This window comes from Mercenaria mercenaria, chromosome 18, assembly GCF_021730395.1.
Source record: "Mercenaria mercenaria strain notata chromosome 18, MADL_Memer_1, whole genome shotgun sequence".
Taxonomy (NCBI): domain Eukaryota; kingdom Metazoa; phylum Mollusca; class Bivalvia; order Venerida; family Veneridae; genus Mercenaria; species Mercenaria mercenaria.
Window position 1 is genome coordinate 21,325,417 of NC_069378.1, and position 24,084 is coordinate 21,349,500.

The following is a 24,084-nucleotide window of genomic DNA, read 5'->3' on the forward strand; positions in this document are numbered from 1 at the left end:
CCCAGGTCACTTGCATAACCCAAGTTCAGCCAAAGTTCAAACCATACTTCATTGAAGTATGTATTACAACAACCTGGAAGATAAAGGTATTACTACATACTGGTTGTTTGCAGTCTTTTAAATAGGGCTTTTTGCCTTATTCTTTTCAGATTAGCAAAAAAAAAAACTGTACCTGATTCCCTGTATATTTAAAGTACCTGGGAAACATATTTGTTGCTAATTGTGACTTAATTTTTGCAAACTGACATCTAAATCCCCAACCCTTATCATGCTGAACATGACTGATTCTGCCTTTGCGACCACTGCAGATAATAATCAGCCTGCACATCCGTGCAGCCTGATCATGATCTGCACTGTTCGCCATTCAGTCAGTAACTTTTTGGTATGCACCCCTTTTAACAGTTAATGGTACTGTCCAAATTGGAAGATGGACAAGTTCATTATAGAAATTTAGCAGGTTAAGGGTGAAACTATTTCAAAATATTCTATATTGTTTTGTACAAAATTAAATAATCTACCAATATTTCTAGACATAATTATGCTCACTGACCAACTTCAAAATCCATTTCAATGAATCCTCCACATATGAAACAATTTCTGTCTGGCCGAAAAATTAATTATCAAGCCTCCCTTAATATAAATTGTAAATTTCTCTTAATTTCTCACATCTTCATTTATTTACAAGTGTGTTCATGTGTGATAATCTAATAAATTAGTGGACATCAAATGAATTAGCATTAATATCAAATGGTCTGAGAATAACAGTTGAACAAATACCTCCTAGAGATTCCTACATTATGACAGTGAACCAGAGAAACCCATAGTGATTTGTCCAAGAATTTTAGTGGTTTTGAGTTACCATTACAACAATGATTGTATGGATATAATGCAGGCTCTGTGGAGAACAACTGGAGTTTATTATATAAAATATAGGAGAATTTTGCCAAAAATTTAGCAGCAGAAATTTAAACAGCCTGCATTTTTTGTTAATAACCTATTTTAAGTCTGTGTAATTCTAGATTTGCACAACGAACAAGTAAAACAAGCAAAGTTTCGAGAACAATGCCAATGTTGTACAGTAAAGTTCTCTGTAGCACTGATAATTAAAATGCTAATTCTGTATCATTTCTCAGTATGTATGTGTGATTGACGACATTATTTCCAGACAAAAACCTCTCATATTCCGAACATGACAATTTACCATGAAACCCCGGAAACCTTAGTAAAAAAGACATTTGAGCCATTTCTGATGCAAATGGTATATGAAGCATTGACAAAAAATATCTCAAGTTTTCCATTACCAACAAACTTCATTGTAAAAGACAGTTTTGTTTCTGGCACACACCTTTCATGCAATTCTAATAATTATATTCTTCACAGAATCACAGCAAGGAATGGCTTAATTAATATTAAATAATTGATTTTAAATTTTGACGCCTGAAACCTTATGTGCTGAATTGGCCAAACCAGAAATAAAGAATGCACTTTGCCTAAAAAGCAGGCAACTCGCATAGATCTTAAAATATAACACAAGAGCTGAAATACCTTATCCCAATCCAAGTGAAACTAAATATTCACAGAGTGGTCATCTTCACACAAATTACCATAATTTTCTGTTTTTACTGAATCTATTACCCTTCTGGTCTGACACCAGGCTGATTAACAGTGTAATATGATTACAGTCTGTATTAATTACCATGAACTCCACAACAAAATTTTATACTCTGAATAACAGTTGTTTATTTAAACAGAACTGTCATACCAATAAGGTTCATACAACTAACATACTGTATAAGAAGATCAGCAGTAAATAGTAGAAGTAGAACTGATTTCATAAGTCAGTGAGATAGCTGCCACACACACAGATACAAGCAGTCCAAAAACTTGAAACCTAAGACTTTCCACCTTTATTGGCTCCAAGAAGAAAGTTCCTCCTGAACTTTTCCATACCCATCCCGACCCCACCCAACATGACACTAATATCATTTTACCTTTTTGAATCAAGCTGCTTGCAATGCAAAATGCCAAACCTAAATTGCTTTCTACAAATGGCCTTGACCTTGAAATGTTATAATGTCATAATAAAATTTCACTTGCATCAAATAAACAAATAAGCCAATCTGGCTCTAAATTGCTTACTTGTGTGAGTTGATAAAACAAAGAGCCGCCAAAACATTATCAAAGTTTAAGACTTTAAATATTATTTTAAAAACAAAAGAAACAGCTGCCCAAATAGATGTTATGCATCATTACATGTTTAGGAAAGCGCTACTTTTGATACTGCACATGAATTTTAGCAGTTAGAGACATAAAGGGAGGTAATAAAAACAATAGATTTAATAAAACTTTTAACAATGTTCATTAGTATTTGACAAATATCAGAGAAAACAATTCTCTGAAATAGGATTTAACAAGAAGTTAACATAATTATTTTCTGTTCATAACAGCAGAGTGGAACATGTCGGCGACATGTACAACTAGGCTTTGTACTGATCACTCCTGTGAAGTTTCATCGAAATCCAGCCAGTAGTTTGACCTGTGAAAGCCGGACAAGATTTTTCTATTTTTAGCTCTGGCGGCCATTTTGTGCAGCAAAGCAGAAAGTGCCGGCAATATGCATAACTAGGCTTGGTACTGATCACTCCTGTGAAGTTTCGTCGAAATCCAGCAGCAGTTTGACCTGTGAAAGCTGGACAAGCTAAATGCAGACGAACACACGGCGAAGGCAAAAACAATATGTCTCCCCCACTTATGGTTGGAGACATAATGAAGCATCCCTTTGGAAAATGACAAATCTTTAATCCAGTCAGCATCACATGATAAAATGTCAAAGCACAATAAGTGGAAAAAAGAAAATGTAAAAAAAAAAAAACAAGCTAAAAAATTGCAACTTCAGCATCTTTTAAATGTTGGCTTTTTGACAAATTTTGAGGACATTTTCAATTTGCTTTGCCTGAAAAGACAACTTTTAATATGGTTTGCCATCTTGAATGGCGAGACATAGATCATGACAAGAGAGATAACAATCATGTAACAAATATAGAACATTCCTAACACATTTGTTAGCCAATGTTGTTACAATGATGACATTTTCTAAGAAATTTCTTAGGTAATGCAATACCTCAGTCAATAAAGTCTGCAATTAAGGACTTTCTTGAGTCTATACAGTGTGTTATATTCAATATTTATGCTGGCTTAAAAACAGAAGAAAAAAAAAACATTAGTCTTTCTTTTTATTGACTGATTGACTGACTGACTGATTGATTGATTGATTGATTTACTGGACTGGACTGGACTGGACTCGACTGGACTGGACTGGATTGGACTGGACTCAGTCCTGGAATGGACTTGACTGTAGACTGGACTGAATGACTGACTGACTGATGAAAGCAATGTATATTGTATTAATTAGACCAACACTTGCTTTATTATCTATGAATTACTAAGAATTAGCCTGCTGGGGGCAATTGGTTCTGCCTTTGTGACCAGTGCAGACCATGATCAGCCTGCACATCCGTCAGTAAATTTTCAGTGAACATCCCTTCGAATGATAAGTGGTACTGCCTAAATTGAATGATGGACCGGTCTATTTTAGAAATTTAGCAGCTGGGTAAGGGTTAAATGACTGCGTGAGCCCCAGTACTGCATCCTCTGCTAGAAACTTTAGTAAGTACTTCACTTTATTTTTATTCTACGATTTGGCAAACAAGAGGCATAACCAAATTATCAAGAACTGACAATTCACAGTTATCTATACTATTTCAGTGACATTCACCGTGTGTGGGTGCATGTGAATATGTGAATGTGTTAGTTGTGTGTGTGAGTGTTTGTTCAGGTTTAGCTTTTACAGTCATATCAACAATGGTGTCTACAAATGTAGCAGTGAGCAAAATCCCTAGTGCTGCCTCACTGGAAGATCATGCCGCTGACAAGTGACATGATACCCCACCCAATCACATTCTACTGACACTGGACTAACAAGTCCTTAAGCTACTAGTAAGATACGAAATATGTTTCAAATTAAGCGTACAGTTTCAAACATAAGAAATATATTTTTCAAGCGTTTTATCTAAGTGCCTCTCCTGTATCTATACACTTACCCAGTTTTTAAAATTTTGACTTCAAATGGTAAACCATGAAATTGTGTACATACATAAATGTTGAAAATGAGACCTGAGATGAAACCTCGTTAAAATTTTCCTTTCTAACAGTTTTAGTCAAAGCAATTAAAAAAATTTCAAAAGAAATCACAACTTTTTGCCAAAAGAAAACCTGTCTATTTATACAGTGAAGGAAATACGACACCTTTTGGGCAAGCCTGTATCACCCTGATACTTTTATATTTTTATTTAGATTCCTAACCTGAACTGCCAATGAACCCAGACATTCCTATATAATCGGGAACAGATTGCAATCATGGTTAATTCAGCCCATTGAGTCACCATGGGAAATTTACATAAAAAAGTAGGAGAAAAATCTGGTCAGTTGAAACTGAATTGTAACTTGACCTAGGTCAAACTACCAAATAAGGTAAAGGCTGTAATAACACAAGGTGTACCAAGTAATTATGGGTACTGAAACTTGGGCTGCTGAAATGAAGTTGGGCGGGGTTATTGCGATACAAGGCTTTTGAAATTTTGAAAACTGAATCGATTCAAGATGAAATCATGTCCTACTGGCACTACCATCATGTTTAGAATTGTAAAATGTATAGTATAAAGAAATAAGTGTGCCATGCATAATTTTTTTTTTACTGATCATTGTAAGTAGATCTAATCATTATAATGATAGAGGTTAATATTTGTTGCATCTGATCCTTAATTTGTTAATATTTCAATAAAGTTCCAAAAAATATCGACAAAGATAAAAAATACTGAGGCGTATGTAACCTAACAAAGCTAAAATTTATTTTAGTGTGATATTATCACATTCTCGCATACCAGAGGTCTACCGTGGTTCCCCGGATGAACCTCTGGCACATTTCGCCGATATTTGTGGTTTGGTTACATTACAGGTAAAACGTTTCAGCCAATCAGCGTCGTTTCGCGACAAAATGTAGCGAACCAATCAAAATCGTCCGTGAAAAGCGTGACCGCGTCCTTTCATATCGATGCCGACTTACGAGGAATATTATTATTTCTTCAGGTAAATTTCTTAACATCGAATAACAGAAATAAATCTTTATTAATCGCAATCGTGGAATATCGCCTTTATCCATCGTTAGCAACTACATTTCTTACATATTGTTTGAAATTTCAATTCGGCGTGCCAAATAGTGGCGAACATTGATTGGCTGAAACTTCTCCCGGTAGTAATTACGAGTGCGCATGCTCACCAAATAAACAACAGAAATAAATCAGAGGTTCGTCTCGGGATTTTGACGAACATCTGATGGATGAGAATGTATTATCAGGGCGGCCAACCACATGACTTTTCAGTATTGTTCACATTTTTTACATTTTTGACGATTTTCATAGTTCTAGACAGATTTAAATAAAACATAATTTATAATGTGTCCATGACTGGAAAAATTATTGATCACTTAAGCATAAAGTCTGTCTGTTAAACACTGCCTGATTTTTTGCCGGAACAGTTTTTTTCATAGACCGTGAGTAAATTGTTATGAGCAGAAGTGTTTGTAGAAAGTATTAAGAATGTCTTAAAAAAGCTTTGTGTCAAGAAAAGCATTCAGTAACTTGTTTTGGATGATTGTACTCTTACTAAAATCAGTCACATAGTAAGGAAATTATATTGCAAAAATGTTACCTCAAGCAATGGCAACAGAAAGTCACCTTGGTTTGGCCACACTGATAATGGTATCAGCAGATCTATGGACCTAAGATCTATCTCTAATGTTGAGCTGCAGTACAACCACTTCTGTGCTGGTATGGTAGTACAGGTGGGGATAGTTTTCAGTTAACCCTTAGCCTGCTAAATTTCTATATTGGACTGGTCCATCATTCAATTTGGGCAATACCATTTATTATTCGAAGGGGTGTTTAATGAAAATTTACTGACTGAATATCGAACAGTGCAGACCATGATCAGACTGCACGGATGTGCAGGCTGATCTTGGTCTGCACTGGTCGCAAAGGCAGAATTACTGCCGCCAGCAGGCAAAGGGTTAATATAACCCTAATTTCCTAAATTCTGTACTAGTTCTAACCTATTCCCCACAAGTAACTGTCAACTTCTGCATATGAATCAGAGATGGAAAACAAATGATTTTAATCATCACAGAGAACAAACATACTGTGGGATAAAAATCCCCTCCCCCTTCTGACTCCCCTTATCCACAGGTCTGCACTCTCCCTACTGAGCTAACTACATGGAATGTTTTCTGTAGCAGCGTCCTGGTGCCATCAGAGATTTAGATTTGTCTTACATAGGACTAAGTATCTCCTACGTAGGACATACTAAAGAGACAGAAAATAAATTTTTGCTCAGCTGAGCAAACAAAGCTGAATTCTACTATTTTTTCTGCCCCATTTTTTTTTTGCTATTACAAAAAGCTATTCTGGTTATATTAACACATTGTCCATTGGTGTTAAAATCTCATAAACTCTTATTTGTTCAGCATAATTTGTTAACGGAATGATATTTACAGAGCAGATTTCATCTAATATTAATGTGTGGTCAATGGTAATTATATAGCAAAATGTGATCAATAGTGGACAAATATCCCAACAAGTCTGTGTGTAAATCAGAACTACATGTACTAACGCATTAGTGAAATCAACAGACTTAAAATATTTTATCAATCATACTGTACACTGCAATGCTCCAACCAGTCCAAACTTCAATTACTTGGTCATGTTACAGTTATAGTAACATCCAAAACAAGAGCTCCGCCAAGCAGAGCAATATAAGCCCGAAGGGTTACATCATAGGATGGGAACAAAATTTAAAGAACTTGACTGTTGTAGCCCAAAGTCCACAAAAAAGTATTTAAAGTCCACAAAAAATCCTTATCAGGTACAGGTATGTAAGAATACACCTAAAAATTGGAGGTACCATCCATGGTGTACCACAGAAAAGTGGTCTCGGTTTTTCCCTACGGCCAATAATAAAAAAGTTTCAAAATAAGCTATTTATAGTAACATAAAAGGGAAGCAAAAATTATTGTAAGTGAAAAAAAAGAGATCTGCCAAATAAAAACAAGAGCACTGCAATGCAGAGCAATATACACAAAGCAACGTCATATATGACCTTTGACCCTTAAGTGTGACCTTGACCTTCGTCTCAGTGTGGTGAACATTTCTGCCAAGTTTCTTTGAAATCCTTCCAGCAGTTCAAGAGTTACAGAGCGGACACAAAACAAAGTGATATGACTTTTGACCCCTAAGTGTGACCTTAACCTTGAAGCGAGTCATCCGGAACATGCGCTCTGCACGTCGTCTTGGTGTGGTGAACATTTGTGTCAAGTTTCTTTGAAATCCTTCAAGGGGTTCAAGAGTTACAGAGCGGACACGAAACAAACTGATATGACCTTTGACTCCAAAGTGTGACCTTGACCTTCAAGTGAGACATCCAAAACATGCGCTCTGCAAGTCATCTCTGTGTGGTGAACATTTGTGTCAAGTTTCCTTGAAATCCTTCAAGGGGTTCAAGAGTTACAGAGCGGACACGAAATTGCTAACGGACAGACGGACACCAGCGTCATAACATAATACGTCCCTTTGGGCGTATAAAAATGTCTGACTTATGTAAAGTTTAATGGGTAGCACCAGATTTTGAGAAAAAAATTCAAACAACACAAAAGGGTGTTTTACATGAAAAATGAACAGCATATAAAACATATGTGTTACTCTATAAAACAATAATATTGTCAATTTACAGATATATACATTTCCAGAAAAGGACTGCATACAGGACAGTTCAATGCCTTTAAAAACACAGCATTTTCAAAGAACTGTTACATATCTTCATTTTGATGCATTTGCGATAATGTCCCAGAGTTGAAATTTCACATAACTAAAGTAGAACATAGTTTTCAGCAACAGTTTATTTTCATTTCTAGACAACCCTTCGTTTTTAAAGGGGGACAACTTTTAGAAAATATTTTAAGTATCCAGTCATATGGGACAGTAGTGGATTTATAGATTGATGGTAAAGATGTTGTTTGTTTACCAAATATTCCTGTTTTCATGGTATATACTAAGATAATATCAGTCAAACCAGATTGCAAAATAAAATTGTCTTACCAACCAGACAGCTAATAATATGGACAAAGGCAGACATAATTCCTCTTTTGAGCTTTTGCTTTTCAGTACGATGGATAACTTTTTCAATTAATGAAAACAAATTTTTTCTAAGTTTTTACTTAACAAAATCAAAGGCGTTTTTTGTCTACCTTGGTCAAATTAACTCTTGGGGACTTTGCCTAGAGGGGGAGGGGTGGGAATAGTTTAATATATATACTGGTAGGCAATTAAAACACAGCAACATATATACACTAATATCAATACAGTGATACTTATCAAATTTGTCAAGTTTTTAAGTATTAACGAGATTTTGGTCAAGTATTGGCTTCGGTTTGTTTGACAATTGAACAACTGATTTAATTTTTCTGTTCACTTTACGCTTTATACAAGTTAGAATTTCATTGGTATGTTTTTAAAATTTGATTCTCCTATCCTGGCTCCAAAGTAAGACAGAGTTATTTTAGCACAAGTATATACTTTGCCTAAGAAATTAAACAAATAAAAGACCTAAAGTATTATAGTTGCTACTGATACACGTTAACAATGTTATACATTTAGCTGAAATTCATTAGAAATGCAAGTCTGACGAGTCTTCATTACCTCCCTTTTTGAAAATGACTGAATTCTGTAGCTACACACAGTTTTAAATAATTCCTTTAGATTCAGACTTTCAAATTATCTGCCAATACTATCAAATGCAAAATGTATAACTAGAAATTACATTGAAATTTTTAAACAAATCTCAGCATTTTTAATAAGGAGGGATAATTACAAACTTTTGTAAAAAAAAATAATAAATCATACAATTCTTACTGGGATCTAACTCTATTTGATAGATCTTTCAAATCCTAACAGAATATATGAAACCTGAGAAATGACATAACCTAACACTTTTGCAAAATAAAAACTGCCCTACTGCCCTGTTGTTGTTTTTTAAATCCTTGATTTTATTTTCTCTGGCATAATTCTGACCTACAGTTAAAGCACGGAACTAAAGGTTTAAAATGAAACATGTTTTTATGCAATAACATGAGATTATAACATGACTGCAACATGTGCCCTATATTACTTAATAGTTTTCATAAAAACATCCACTTTTTCTTTTTTTCATAATGTTTCACTTATTAATATTTACTTAAATACCTATACAATAACAAACTTACATTTAAATGATATATTCCAAATTTTCAGGAAGAGTATACCCAGGTCAAAAGCTGCCAATTCTTACATTACAAAATCCATCTGATCAATAAGTAGTTCACTACAATACTCTAAATAGGATATCATCCAATAACTGTATAATAAGTCCCACCAAAAATCACTGGCAAATCTAGTCCAACACTTGATCAGAAAAGTAAAAGATCATCAAATACTGTGGTTATAGTGTATTGGATACTATCTATAGCTGTACTAATATCAACACACACTAATAATGCTGCTTGATCAAAGTAATGCCTCCAAGGAGTAATAACCTAGATGAGGTCCCTGCAGGGGGGAGGGGTTGTGAAATCTGACAAGTTTCTGATTGATTACTGGGGTCATTTTATGTCAATTTTTTTATGGGGTCTCATTTTTATCAGTACATGCATAATTTATGATATAAATTGTAACATTGCAATCATACTGAGTTATGTATCAATACTACCAGTAACAGTGATAATATTTTATCACATTATTTTTTGCTTATTAAAACTGGATTATTTTTTTGAATTTCTGATTTATTGTTCCTTCCCTATGCGCTAGAAGAAAGCTTTTGGTTAGCTAAATCTAATTGTTCTATTCATTTGTTGATACAATGTTCCTGCTAATGGATCTACAACTAAGTGTCTGCAAAAGTGTTTGTCCCAAACCCTTATGTGCATTTCTACAGTGCCCGTAAAGTGACATGTGGAACTTTTTTTGTTTCGTTTTAAGATTTTGTAAAAACCAATTATTATTTCGTAAAAACGAAATCTTGTTTCGTAAAAACGGAAATCTTCTTTCGTAATTTCGTTTTAACAAAATAACATTTTGTTTTTATGAAATAACATTTCGTAAGATTTCGTTTGTATGAAACAAGATTTTGTTTGTACGAAACAAGATTTCGTTTGTACGATTGTACAAAATAACATTTCGTTTTTACAAAATAAAAAAAAGTTTCACATGTCACTTTACTGGCACCGTACATTTCCAACCTTTACAAAATATTTATATCTTAGAGTATATATCAAAATATCTTTTTCTGGAAGCTCAGGGAAACTGTATATTATAGTCCTACAAAGTAATACAAACTTGAAATTTATACGCTTTTGCACTTAAATTCCTAGCTTAATTTTTTCATAATCTTTCTATTTCACATCCAGTATCCCATCCCTGATATATTTACCCTATATTACCTTTATTTATTATCCCATGGAGAGCCCCCTTCATTTACACAAATGGTCAGTTTGTTATACAGTGTATATATTACTTGTGTTGGGTCAAATGGCCTGGACTGACCGATTACTGACCTCTCCATTACATCATGTCCGGCCTCAGGCATTGACTTTGCAAAAATTGTCAACACAGAGCTAGGATAACCAGACACATTACATTGTGTGGTAGATGCAGGTATTTATTTTGAGATTTTGGTGGATTAAATTTACCAGTTAAATAAACTTTACAGCAATTTAAAGAATGCGAATGTATACGAAAAAATACATCCCCCACCCCCTTCACACTACAAATTTGACAAGGGAGGACAAAATATACCCTTTGATTTTGTTAAACAACAGAACTCTATATAATTATACTGAAAAAAGAAATTTTAAAAATTACATTTTTCAGTATGATAAAAACATCTTTTACACAAATTGATATAATTCAAAAAATCTACTGGTAATTTTAAGTAAGTAGGAATTTTGTCAATCTTGGCCTAACTGAGCAGGTGGAGAGGGTTTTTTTGTACATATTATCCCAAAGAACATAGCACAGGTACATCAACCCCCTTTCATTTGGGTTTGTCCTTTCATTAGATGGTTCCAAGAGAGTTTCGGGTATTAGTTCTGTTCATATACCATTGTAATGGTGAGGAATTCAAAACTTTTCTTCATGTGTAATTACGCAGTTTATAAATGATAAATGATGTCGGAGCACCTTGATGAACTGTCTCCATTGTACTAAAATCAATTATTATGTAATATTGTACAAAATTATATATTCACATATTTATACACATTTTGTTGCAAATATGTATCAATATTAAATCTCAAATTCAATTAATAACAAACATTATCTGATTTTTTTTTTTTATAAATGCAGTTTCAACTTTTGAACACAACTGAAAGAAATCTTAAATGAAATATATAACAAGTTGAAAAAAAAAAACATGACATTGTTTAATCTGAAATGTTTTTAGAAGAACCAGTTTTGTAATCTAAGTGATGCCTATCCTTGTTCCAGTAACATGTGCTTCTGTTTACAAACATAAGTCACATGATGCACCAAGGTCAAAAAGGCTTGGTACAGGTATGCACTGAGATCATAATGGCTTGGTACAGGTATGCACTGAGGTCATAAAGGCTTGGTACAGGTATGCACTGAGGTCATTAAGGCTTGGTATGAGGTCATAAAGGCTTGGTACAGGTATGCACTGAGGTCATAAAGGCTTGGTACAGGTATGCACTGAGGTCATAAAGGCTTGGTACAGGTATGCACTGAGGTCATAAAGGCTTGGTACAGGTATGCACTGAGGTCATAAAGGTTTGGTACAGGTATGCACTGAGGTCATAAAGACTTGGTACAGATATGCACTGAGATCATAAAGGTTTGGTACAGGTATGCACTGAGGTCATAAAGGCTTGGTACAGGTACACACTAAGGCCATAAAGGCCCGATTTTGGTATGCAGTCTGAGGTCTTAAAGGCTTTGGTACAAGTATGGATTGTGAGGTCTGAGTGACACTTCTCTCTGCAATCACAGATGATTACAGAATATATCTCAGGGTGCAGCCAATAACAAAGACACTGGCATTACTAATGAGGAGATAAATAGCAGAGTTACAGTTGTCCATTTTTTGAAATCCATGCAAATATTCACAAACACAACCAAACTTGTTTTCTAAATAAATAGTGCTATTTAAGTGTCAATTCTTTTTTCCACATCCTTTCTGCACGTGTAACGTAATAAAACGTATTAGTGTCTGATGGCCCTTTCACGCTTCCGTAGAATCAACATTTATTAAATGAAATTCATTTTGAAAATATTTCTGAAATGTCTAGGTCTGCTGCTCTCAAATACTGAAATATCTTACATCCAAGGCATATACTGACACTTTCAGACAACATCCAGAGCTCCAGATAACCAGCGTATTTGCGTAAATACACAGTAAAAATAAGTAAATACCCAATTAAAATTGAAATTTAGCTTACAAGAAAACATAGAAAAACTCCCGATACGTAAAACTTTCACGACCATGCGTAAGGGGCCGAATATCCATCTATAAGCCGAATGATAATGTTACTTCTCGCCGTGTCACTAGGCGCTTATTCAAAATTAAAGTAGAATAAAATGTCTGCTGAGGTTTTGTGAAAATGGTGTCGTGAGGTAGGAAAAAATCAACGGTGTCAAAATATACACAGAAAAATGTCATTCTTTAGCTACTTTACCGCCGCTAGTAGTTCTACCGAAGGAGAGGTAATTGTAAAATACATACTTGACGATATTCTTACAGTGTGTAACCGAAAGCAGCGTTATTGTGCATAAAATCATCAATGATATTGTAAGCGAAATTCGACCATGTGCAGAAACCTTAGGCACATTCAGGCAATCATGCTAGCAAAAAGACATTTAATGAATGGAAAGTGAAATTTCCATGGGTTTTAATACAAGAGGAAAATGACCAAATCAGACTAAGCTGCAAAGTTAGTGCTTTGTTCATGGTATTCAACGGATGGTCATAGATATTTACACTGAGACCGATAAGAACTTAAAGGTTTTATGTTGTTGCTTTTAGGAAAATACCCAATTTCAGCAAAATCTCTGGGTATCAAAAATTGATTTTACCCAGATGAAAATCAGGATACCCAATTTTTGAAAAAAGGTTGGGTACTTACCTAATTGATGCAAAATGTTATCTGGAGCTCTGACATCAAAAAGGACCTTTTTGAGTGATTTGACGAAGTTCCAAAAATCTCTGTGTACCCTTGCGCTCCGTTACGGACCCCTATGGGATTTGCGTTTATTCCGAGTTCAAATATGTTTTCGTAGATGAAAAGCCAACATGTCGTGCTAAAGCCCAGGTAATTTCAAATCATCAGAAAATGCTGAAAATTGACTCCCCATTAGCAAAAAAAAAGAAGAAGTCCACGCGCATACATTTTGACGAGGTGACCCCTGCGCGTGACCCCTGACTATCGACCAATGCAAAGGTGACTTTCATTTTCAAGTTTAGCATGTCTACTTTCATTTTCTTTACTTCCGGAAATAGCTGAAGGCCGAGTGACATCATTTTCTGTTTGTCAAAAACATATACAATGTATATGCTTGGCGAGATTGCATAAAAATGTGCCCGGTGTCCTAAGGATATCAAGGCTGTCAAACCTTAGCTCAGATCTCCATAGACCTTTGTAAAATGCGGACAGTCTGTTGAGAAAGCGGGGAAATTATGTGGAACATGATCATGTCCACACTTTTTCCAGAAAAAAAAGTGGATTTCTATGATTTTCCCTGGAGATATGAACCAAGCAATACACAAAAGTAGTACTGGCAGGTTATCATAAGAAATTCTATAGCCAGCATCAACATAAATACAAATTTTTACATGTATAAAATGCTGCCAACAGACAACCTAATCCTTCCATGCTATCTTAATTAAGCCTCTGTTTTCACAAACGGTAGCAGGTGTACTTGGTTTCTAACCCCTGCCAAGATAAGTGAAGATTGATTGGTCAATGCTGATAATATTTCTGGACATGTAATCTTTTCAAATCCATCAGAAGCCAGTTTCAAGGTGAATACGAAAATCATACTACAACACCAACTTTGATTACATTTTGTTGCAATATACATAAGCTATTTTATATTAGACCTTTTACATCCAAACAGTTCAGTGGAAGCATGTGCTCCAGACCCCATGACCTCTATGTGCCTCAGTGCTTGCAAGCCCCTATATGTATAAACTCCTCCCTACTTATTTTAGACCCAATATTTTATTCACAGGAGATAACTCCTGAAGCTATTCAAAGTTTGTATAATTATGCCCCCTGTAACATACTTACCAGACTGGGGCAGAATTCTGCTGAGACAATGTAAGTAAAAAAACAAAACAATTTAAGACAAATAGATCTACATAAATTCTTAAAAAGATTATCTAGAAGGTTAGCCAGACAGTTGCCATCATAACTGGTTCAGCTCCACCAATTACGATGCCACACACTGATTTTTAGGCTGTAGATGGCCTATCCAGGGTTCTGGAATTCCATATCCACAGACTTCCTTGCCAACTGACTGATTTCCTCACCTATTTATAAATGCACTGACATGGGGTAAATACAGGGTTCAAATTCGAGACCCTGAATTTCCAAACTCCTCCATAGAGTGCAACCTACTTTTTTGACCAATCAGAACAGTTATTTTTAAAAAAAATGTGGTTTCTTATTCCTTAAGACCAATGTGACTGTAGCAATAATTTTTGAAGAACAGCTCTACACAGTGAAGAGCGTCAACTGAATGCACATGCGTACCAATGACCGCCCCTTTATTGTATTTCAATGGAAGCCGACACATTTTTGTTAGTCTAAGGTAGGCGGAGATTACGACACTACTGACTCTGCTATTCTGATTGGTCAAACGTAGATTTCACACTATGTCAGATAGAGCCCATGAAGAGAATTCTTTGACAAAAAGAAACCTTAGACGGTCACTCCCTATCGGTTTCTTTTTCACGAAGAATTCACTTCATAAACTCCATCTATAACAAAGAGTAAACTCTACTCTAAATTTAAACAGCTCAAATTTTCTTCCGGTTAGAAAAAAATCTAGTATATTAACCGCCAAAGAGCACAGCCTCTATATAACAAAAGTGCAACCTGTTGTCTTCAAAATGGTGGTTTTTCAAGGGAGGTCACACTGTAATCACAAACTCCAAGCAGCAATTATCTCCCTTAGTGCTACATTAACAATACCATGTGACCATGAAAATCACATGGCCACTGAAAAGAATTTCAAATATTATTTTCTTGCTTTAAATTTCATTTTCTTTATTTTATCACCCTCACTAGCATTAAATCTCTGAAAATTCTAAAGACAGTTTAAGTAACTTAAGTCTAATATCAAATGGTGAAAAAAAAAACGATTTATAGAAATCTTGATAAAAATGTTTGTAATGGCAGAGATCTTCTTTCATTGTGTAGGAGACTGTGTAATTGCAAGTTGAAAAAAGGGACTTAATTCTGTAGACAGAAGTCAAGAGAGAGGTCATCTCAATATACCATATGAGGTTACCACATGATGTCGAGAATGCATGTAGAATTTGAAAACATTTGGTCTGGTAGTTTCCGAGACACATGCTCACATTGAAAATTTTAACAAAATTTCAATGTTAAAAAGGGACATAATTTCTCTGAAATAAAAGCTAGAGTTGTGTAACTTGTCATGTGAGGTAATCTCATGATGCCAACTTAAATGCATCTGGTCTGGGAGTTTTTGGGATACATGCTAACAAGCCAAACTTTAACCAAAATTTCCAAGTTAAAAAGAAACATACGGTATGTATACAAATTAGAAGTTAGAGTTACAGTACATGTCCTGTCAGGTCATCTCATAATGGCTGAAGAGTATAAGAACTTTGAAAGCAACTGACCAGGTAGTTTTAGACAAAACCTGCTTACATATAAAAAACTTTTTTTTTTGTGACACAGAAGCTATTATAGCTGGTGATAAAATAGTCGAGATAAAAATGATATCAGATCTAAACAACAAATTATATATAATAAGAGATCAAACAGGTTTGCAAAACATAAGACAGAAACAGCTAGACAATAAGATTATGAATAACATCAATAAATTTGTACTTTCCCACCGGGAATATTAAAACAGTATTTGAGCCATGCCATGGGAAAACCAACATAGTGGGTATGCGACCAGCATGGATCCAGACCAGCCTGCGCATCCGCGCAGTCTGGTCAGGATCCATGCTGTTCGCTAACAGTTTCTCTAATTCCAATAGGCTTTAAAGCGAACAGCATGGAGCCTGACCAGACTGCGCGGATGCGCAGGCTGGTCTGGATCCATGCTGGTCGCAAACCCACTGTTGGTTTTCTCATGGCACGGCTCATTTCCTCAGAATGTCATAACTTGGGAATTTATGAGTATGACATGCAGCAGAGTAACCACAGTTATTAAAACAATGGATTTTTTCTCCAGTTTATTATTTATTTGTGTCAAGGAGTCCATGAAATGAATTGTCATGGAAAATTTGCTTAGAAAAGTCTGGAAGAAAGTGGGGAGTGGTTCTGTATTAACTATTACAAGAGCAGTTTGGTGGCCGTAAAAACTTCTGCCCATACTCGGATTCACTGCTGTTGTATTTTCTGGTACTTTTGGACCATGAAGTCCATTCAGTATATACGTTTTAACAGAATTCGACTTTGGCCAGCACTTGAGGTGCTGCACATTTCATTATCTCTCACAAACAAGTTTTTATTTTCTATATACAGCACTGAAAAATGTGCACAAAAACATGGAGTATCATGAGTAATTCAAAATGACCAAATGATGTCTATTCAAAACAGTTGCCAGTGTGATCAAAACAAGCTTCTGGGACACAGGAATATTCTATATCCAATGATTAAAGGAACACGAGTAGCTAGTTCTTACAATTCCCAGTAGACTATGTAAATATCATTTTGTTTGTCTGAAGAAACAGTAAACAGACAAATTACTGACAACTAGCATAATTTCGGATTCTACGAGTTTGACATATCGCGTGTAAAAATAGAGATGCAAAGAGATATAAAAATTATGAATTTACATCAAAAATTTATCTAAACGAGTCTTGCAAAAAGAGCTGAATACATTTTTTCCAAGGCCAATTTTTTTCATTTCAAAGTATTTTCAGTGCAATTCATTAATACTGGTCAATACAAAAACAGTTCCCATCTTTTTCCTTCTTTGAAAAGCAGGAAAACCCATGCAGTCATGTCAGTGGGGTAAGAAGATTCTATTGACCAAAGGGCCATACAATCAAAATAACCAATCATCTACAATTACCAGCAAACAAGATGACAGATATGGCTCAAACAATGCTGTTTGTCATAAGATTACTAGAAACATCAATATATTGGTATTTCAGTTTCCCAATGGAATATTCAAATATCATCGCCTTTGTAGAGTATTTCAACTTATTTATATTTGCCGCCTGATTTTTTAGGACTGTGGTAAGATTTTTTGGCAGATGACAGGTAAAACTTTGTACAGCAGTAGTTAAAATTATGACTTTTATATAATTATTTATTAAAGTACCTTTATAAGTGAAAAGTAAACACATGATATAAACAGCTTCAATGGCAGCACATGGAGTATTTTCGGTCTTTTAATGCTCAACTCCAATCAGAAGGAAATACAAGAATGGTGACATAGTCAATCTCAAAATTTATAGTGAGTTGCTTTTGAATAATATCAGTTTTTTTTGTCATAAAGATGTGCCCTTGTGATATATTTAATTTAATTCCTTCACATTTGAACTCAAAACAATGATTTTATTCAATGACAAATCACTGTTTGGAATAAATTATTTCTTTATCAAAGAGCAATAACTCCATATCAATCATCAAACTAAGGTACATGGTGACAACATGCAAAGCTACACTTTATGTAAAGTTTCATCACAATCCAAACTGTGGTTTAGAAGAAGCTTGAAAGGGCAATAACTCCATAAAAATTCTTCAAACCAGAACTTTGTATAAATAATTGCTGCGAAGTTCCATCAAAATCTGACCAGTGATCAGGCCATGTAACTACCAGATAGACAATCTCTCCTTCTATAGGGAGAAACGTAATCATGAAATCCCGAAAACAAGTACCACCTCAATTTTTTTTTCAATACCTGGGGACCAAATATTGAAACTATACATCAAAATAGGTACATTTTAAGATCTGCTATTAGTTGTAACAACAGAATGAAATATCAAAATTAGGCACATATTCATCAACATTCTATGTCTTTAAACTAGACATTTAAAATGCTAGAATAACCTTTTGCCCTAAAGTAATTCTTGTATGGATTTTAATGGCACTTAGTATAAATATAACATATACTGCTATAAAACCTTGTGCAAAGTTTCAGCTATGAAGATTTATTTCAAAGGCAGTTACAGAGATTTGAATTTTTTGAGAATTTAAGACCAACTCTAAATCTCATACTTAACCTTTAGCCTGCTAAATTTCTGTAATGGACTGGTCCATCATTCAATTTGGGCAATACCATTTATTATTCGAAGGGGTGTTTACTGAAAATTTACAGACTGAATAGCGAACAGTGCAGACCATGATCAGACTGCACAGATGTGCAGGCTGATCTTGGTCTGCACTGGACACAAAGGCAGAAACAGAAACACTTGCCACCAGCAGGCTAAAGACTAATTAAAACATTGATGAACATGGATGGAGTAAATTTTGCCATGACACATTTCATTTTATTTAGCAATACCAGTTTACTGACAATGATCAGACGATCATTATTCTCTAAAGATGATGTCAATGTCCTATCTAACAAAACAGGGTGGTTTTTCAAATTATCTAGATATTTATTCAGTACAGGGTGAATGCCTCCTGTGAACAAACATAGAATCTGACTCATATTTTCTCTTTCTCACAGAACAATGAAATTACAAATTTAATGTCAATCTTTTGGTCAAATTGTTTTTAGCCCTTAAACTGCTGCTTTCATTCTTGAAATCTTAGTACACTCCTTTCCAAAGAAGAAACAGTAAAAGATTTCCATCCTAGAGGTAAAAATATATCATGGAGAACAGCTCCAACATTTAAACACTGTTTTACTATTTCTTTTCTAACATGTGTCAATTTGAAGCCTTATTCAGAGGAAAAACATAACCAATAACGTTATGACATCATTAGAACAATCTGAAGTCATTAGAATTATGCGATGTGGTCAGAGATGTCAAAATGAAGATATAACATTTGGTGTAATCTAGAGGTTGTAAGTTTGATCATTTGGAGCAAGGTGAGTGTTCTTTATGGTGACTTGACATAATACTTTTGTACAAATTTGTCATTCACCTCTGACTCATAGAGCACATGTTTGGCCATTTATAGGTAAGATGGTAGTAATTCACAGATATGCCTTTGTTGTCCACTCAATATAGTCCATATCAGTATATAGTGCCATTTTCCCAGCCTAGTAAAAGCAATTTCCATGCAAGATATAAGCTTTATGATTCTTGACTGTAAAGAAGAATGTCCTGGATGATTTTAAGCTAAGTTACATGCTTCCGAGTTTGTGTTTGCTGGGTAAAATGAAAATGAAAGCCGGTCCCTCCTGATGTCTCCCTAAGCGACATTAGCCTTTTTATCATGTGTCTTTGTCCTGTGACTGGGGTTTCATTGCTTTATGGTCAACCTCATATGTTTTTGGTATCTTTTTACTACCTCTAGACAGACCTTCAAGACAAGAGTAGACTAGCAAAAAGTGAAAGTCTGTAAATGCTGATAAAAAGATGTCATACATTGTTATTTTCACATCGAATCAACAGAGACATTTAGTACCTTCTAACCTATATATCATAATATATTTCAAGCATTAAAACTTACCCCCTACCCCTACAGGCTGTATGTTCGAACCATCCTTCTTCAAGGACTTACAGGAGCTGGAATATTCTTTAGAAACATATGCTTTCATGCAACAATTTCTCACCACAACTGAAACAGACACTCTTGAGAGTGTTTATTTGCAATAAAATCATACTTGAAGATAACATGACAGCTTCAAGCTCCTCAAGAGAGAACTTTCTAAAGTGCTCACAATATTTTAGGATTAAGTGAACCACCTTGAGGGGCATAACTCAATTTTTTTTGTCTGGAAATATTCTAATCCCTTCATTAAAACAGTGTCTTAATGACCTTGACCTTTCATAAACAAATTTGGATTTTCCTCAAATAAGTACAGTACAATCGCGATCCTACGAAAAGCCAAGGGACCGGCAGTTTTTTTCGTAATATCGCATTTTCGTTTGAGCGTAGCTTGGAAATATCACTATACAGTACCTTAATATCTACATGTCGTAACTCGTGATTATTAAACGTGATGTTCGTATCGGAGTACATGTATACCAATTTTATATGTACATCTGGTTTTACTACAAATCTTATTCGAATTTGAACTCAGATGGTATGTAAAATGTAGAATGGGTTGTTTTTTCTTCTTCATTTTTTATTCACTGTACATAAAACATATACAGGGTACATTGTTGCACGAGAAAAAAAATCGCAATTGCATATTCCGATACCCTCAGCTACCCTTTACTGAATTGTTTGGTATAATAAAATGACAATATACAGACGATCAGGGCTTAAATATTGTTTTATTTTCTTTATGCAGCGATTGTTTGAGACGTATAAAAGCAAGTGTGTCTTGTATGCCATCCGATCGGATAGTTATAGGAGAAAAAAATAACCACTAACTTGTGTCACAGTGTACAGCGTATGTGCTTTGAATATAATTACTAAGTTTCCACACTTTAATCACTGTTTAAGCTAAATGATAGTGACACTTTCCACTCTAAAGCATTTTCACGCCGTTATGGAAGGTGTGAAAACATAGACGATACATTCGTAAAATCGAAACTAAAACATGTTGAAAACAGGCTTTAAGGGCATAACAATACATTCGCAGGAGCGCATTTTTCGTAAAATTGCATTTTTGTAAAACCGCGACTTTGTTACATAGAAATAAGAAGGAAATCAGCCGGGACCACAACACCTTTTTGTAGTATACTGGTATTTCGTTAAATTGCGATTCGTAGCATCGCGAATGCACTGTATGTAAAAACTGAAGACTGTAGCCTTTGTATTTTCTGACATACGAATCCTAAAACATACAAGAGGGCCATGCAGCCTAAGGGTGCTGCAGATCAAGTTTGGTGAAGAGCTATCAAGCAGTTCATGAAAGCTTTTTTTCCCCATTTTTTAATACCTCTGGCAGCACCTAAAAGAAGCCAAAAGGAACCATTTGAAAAACTTGAAAGAGGTACATGCAAGATGCTACTGACAGGTTTGATAAAGCTCCATCAAAGAATTCATTTAAATGTTTATTTTCTTCTATTTTTAGCTGTAACTATTGTACTTTTTGACCAAGAAAGTTAACTTTGGTCCCTGTGACCTTGACCTTTAAGCCTCTGACCCTAGAAAAGCTAGGTATCTTTCCATAGCAAAAATTAATAATATTGTACAGTTTGAGTGTTGCAACAAATTTTTTCAGAAAATGGACATTTTTTCCAAAAATATTCCAATTCCAGCTAAACAAAATACCTCTGCACAGGTGAAACTTGGCAAAAAATCTCCTCAAATGAAGAATTTGATTGCAATATCTGTACCTTTGATCATACTGCCACACAGTTCTATGATTACCTCCATCATTCCACAGCCTCCACATCAATTCTCTTGACCATTTACCAGTCTTATCTGCATAATTGAACTCTCCCTTATCTAGTTTCCTCAACTCTGTAAATTATAAGCAGTAATTAACAGGAAATGGAAGAATGATTGATATATACCACTTTTATCAAAATAAAAACAGGAAAATACATACAAACTCAATTAAAGTCATAATTATGTCTATCAGAGATGCATCTTTGCATCTAATTGGTTCTTCTGCCTGAAGTGAACACTTAAAACTATCACCACGTCAGACATTTTTCACCAGCGGGATACATTTGGAGTCCTGAGGGTGTAAAGCTTAATTTTTTTCTATGAAACTAAAAGCTAATAAATCCTAAAGGCAAGAATCATCAATATTTTACAAATAATACATTTGTTGTTGAATAAAATCACTGTCTGGAGTTTAAATGGGATGGAACTTATACCTCGAGGGCGCAGACCTAGTGATTCAATAATACCATCTATCTAAATGACAATGATTTTATTTAGGAGCAAATCACTGTTTGAGATATATTATTTCAATTCTAACAGGTTATTTAGGATTATTATGTACATCCCTGACAACATCCACCAAATATTTCCCATTTTTTTGTGGGTTTCTTTTCCAACGACATCCACCAAATATTTCCCATTTTTTTGTGGGTTTCTTTTCCGACGACATCGACCAAATATTTGCCTGTTTTATGTGGGTTTCTTTTACGACGACATCGACCAAATATTTGCCTGTTTTATGTGGGTCTCTTTTCCGACGACATCGACCAAATATTTGCCTGTTTTATGTGGGTCTCTTTTCCGACAACATCGACCAAATATTTGCCTGTTTTATGTGGGTCTCTTTTCCGACGACATCGACCAAATATTTGCCTGTTTTATGTGGGTTTCTTTTCCGACGACATCACCCAAATATTTGCCTGTTTTATGTCCGGGGTTTCTTTTCCGACGACATCGACCAAATATTTGCCTGTTTTATGTGGGTTTCTTTTCCGACGACATCTACCAAATATTTGCCTGTTTTATGTGGGTTTCTTTTCCAATGCTATGACGCTATGAAGTAATAACTGTGACATACAAAAAAGGAATTTGTTGCTCAATAAATTAACAATTTTCGGTCTTCTTTGTTTAATAGAAAACAAATCATGGTTGTGTTTATAATAAAAATTATTTTAATACCTTGGGTGTGTGATATTACAAGCATATAATGTATATTCTAGTCATTCAAGTAGCACTCCCCTCCCCTATACAGCTTTGTAAATTATTATATTACAAGATATCGACCTTATTTTCAATGTTGAAGATTAGATTCCGTATCATAATCCGTACTTGAGGCACCCTAGAAAAAATGATATTGACTTTATTGTGCTATAATTGTTTACCAATAGTTTGATGTTTCTTTTATTAAAATTAATGGTAAAATGAGTTCTCTGCAAACGTTTTGGATAGTGGCCATCACTTTGAAATTTGTCTCTACTTGAGCTTGAGGAGATACCATAAGTTATACAAAATTTATAAAAAACAGCACGGTAAAAGTTGTTTAAAAATTGCAAAACAGTGCGAAACACGGTCACCTTTAAGAATATACCAAGCAAAATGCCATTTTGTAAAGATTACTGTTAGGCATCTAATACTTAAATGCTCTGTCCCTACATTACTGTGCCTCCTTATAATGTATACTGCTATATCATTTAATTTTGTGGGCTGCAAATTTCATGCTTTTTGCCAAAACCAATAAAAGTTTGTGGATTAAAAACTTCTGAAGATACAAGAGCTGTCACAGGAGACAGAGCGCTTGACTATTTCGATGCTGGATAGTGAAACTGGACAGATTTGACAAAGCTGGAGCTGTCACTGGAGTGTTTAATGACTCCAACGTGGATGAAATATTGGATTATAGCTTGAGTCTGTGTCAAAAGTATTAAGTAAGATGAGAGATAAAGATCAGGTGTATCAACACAATAAATATTAAGTATAATTCTTAGCAAAAAGGGGGCATAATTCATGAAATATTGGTGCAACAGTGATGCACCTTGTGTCATGTCAAATTCATTTTGTAATAATCTGAGATATAGTGAAAATGCATCAAAATTGACCTTTAATTCTAAGTAAAAGGGGCATAATTCATGAAACATTGGTGCCAGAGTTATGGACCTTGCATCATATGATGTAGGTAATAAGGTGAAATAACTGTTTTAAGTTTGAATCAAATCCATTCAGTAATAACTGAGTTAGAGTGAAAGTGCACCAAAACTGT

The 24,084-nt window shown here is 34.8% G+C and overlaps 1 protein-coding gene across 1 annotated transcript in view; it reads right to left on the reverse strand.

Moving 5' to 3' along the window:
* LOC123537829 (retinoic acid receptor gamma-like) overlaps positions 1–22,954 on the reverse strand; it is a 101,400-nt gene extending 78,446 nt beyond the window's left edge. The window contains exons 1-2 of the mRNA XM_045321677.2: positions 21,773–22,954; positions 19,992–20,099 (exon numbers count right to left, since the gene is read on the reverse strand). The gene's annotated coding sequence lies outside the window, so the exon portion shown is untranslated. The remainder of the gene's footprint in view (positions 1–19,991; positions 20,100–21,772) is intronic.
* Positions 22,955–24,084: the final 1,130 nt, after the last annotated feature.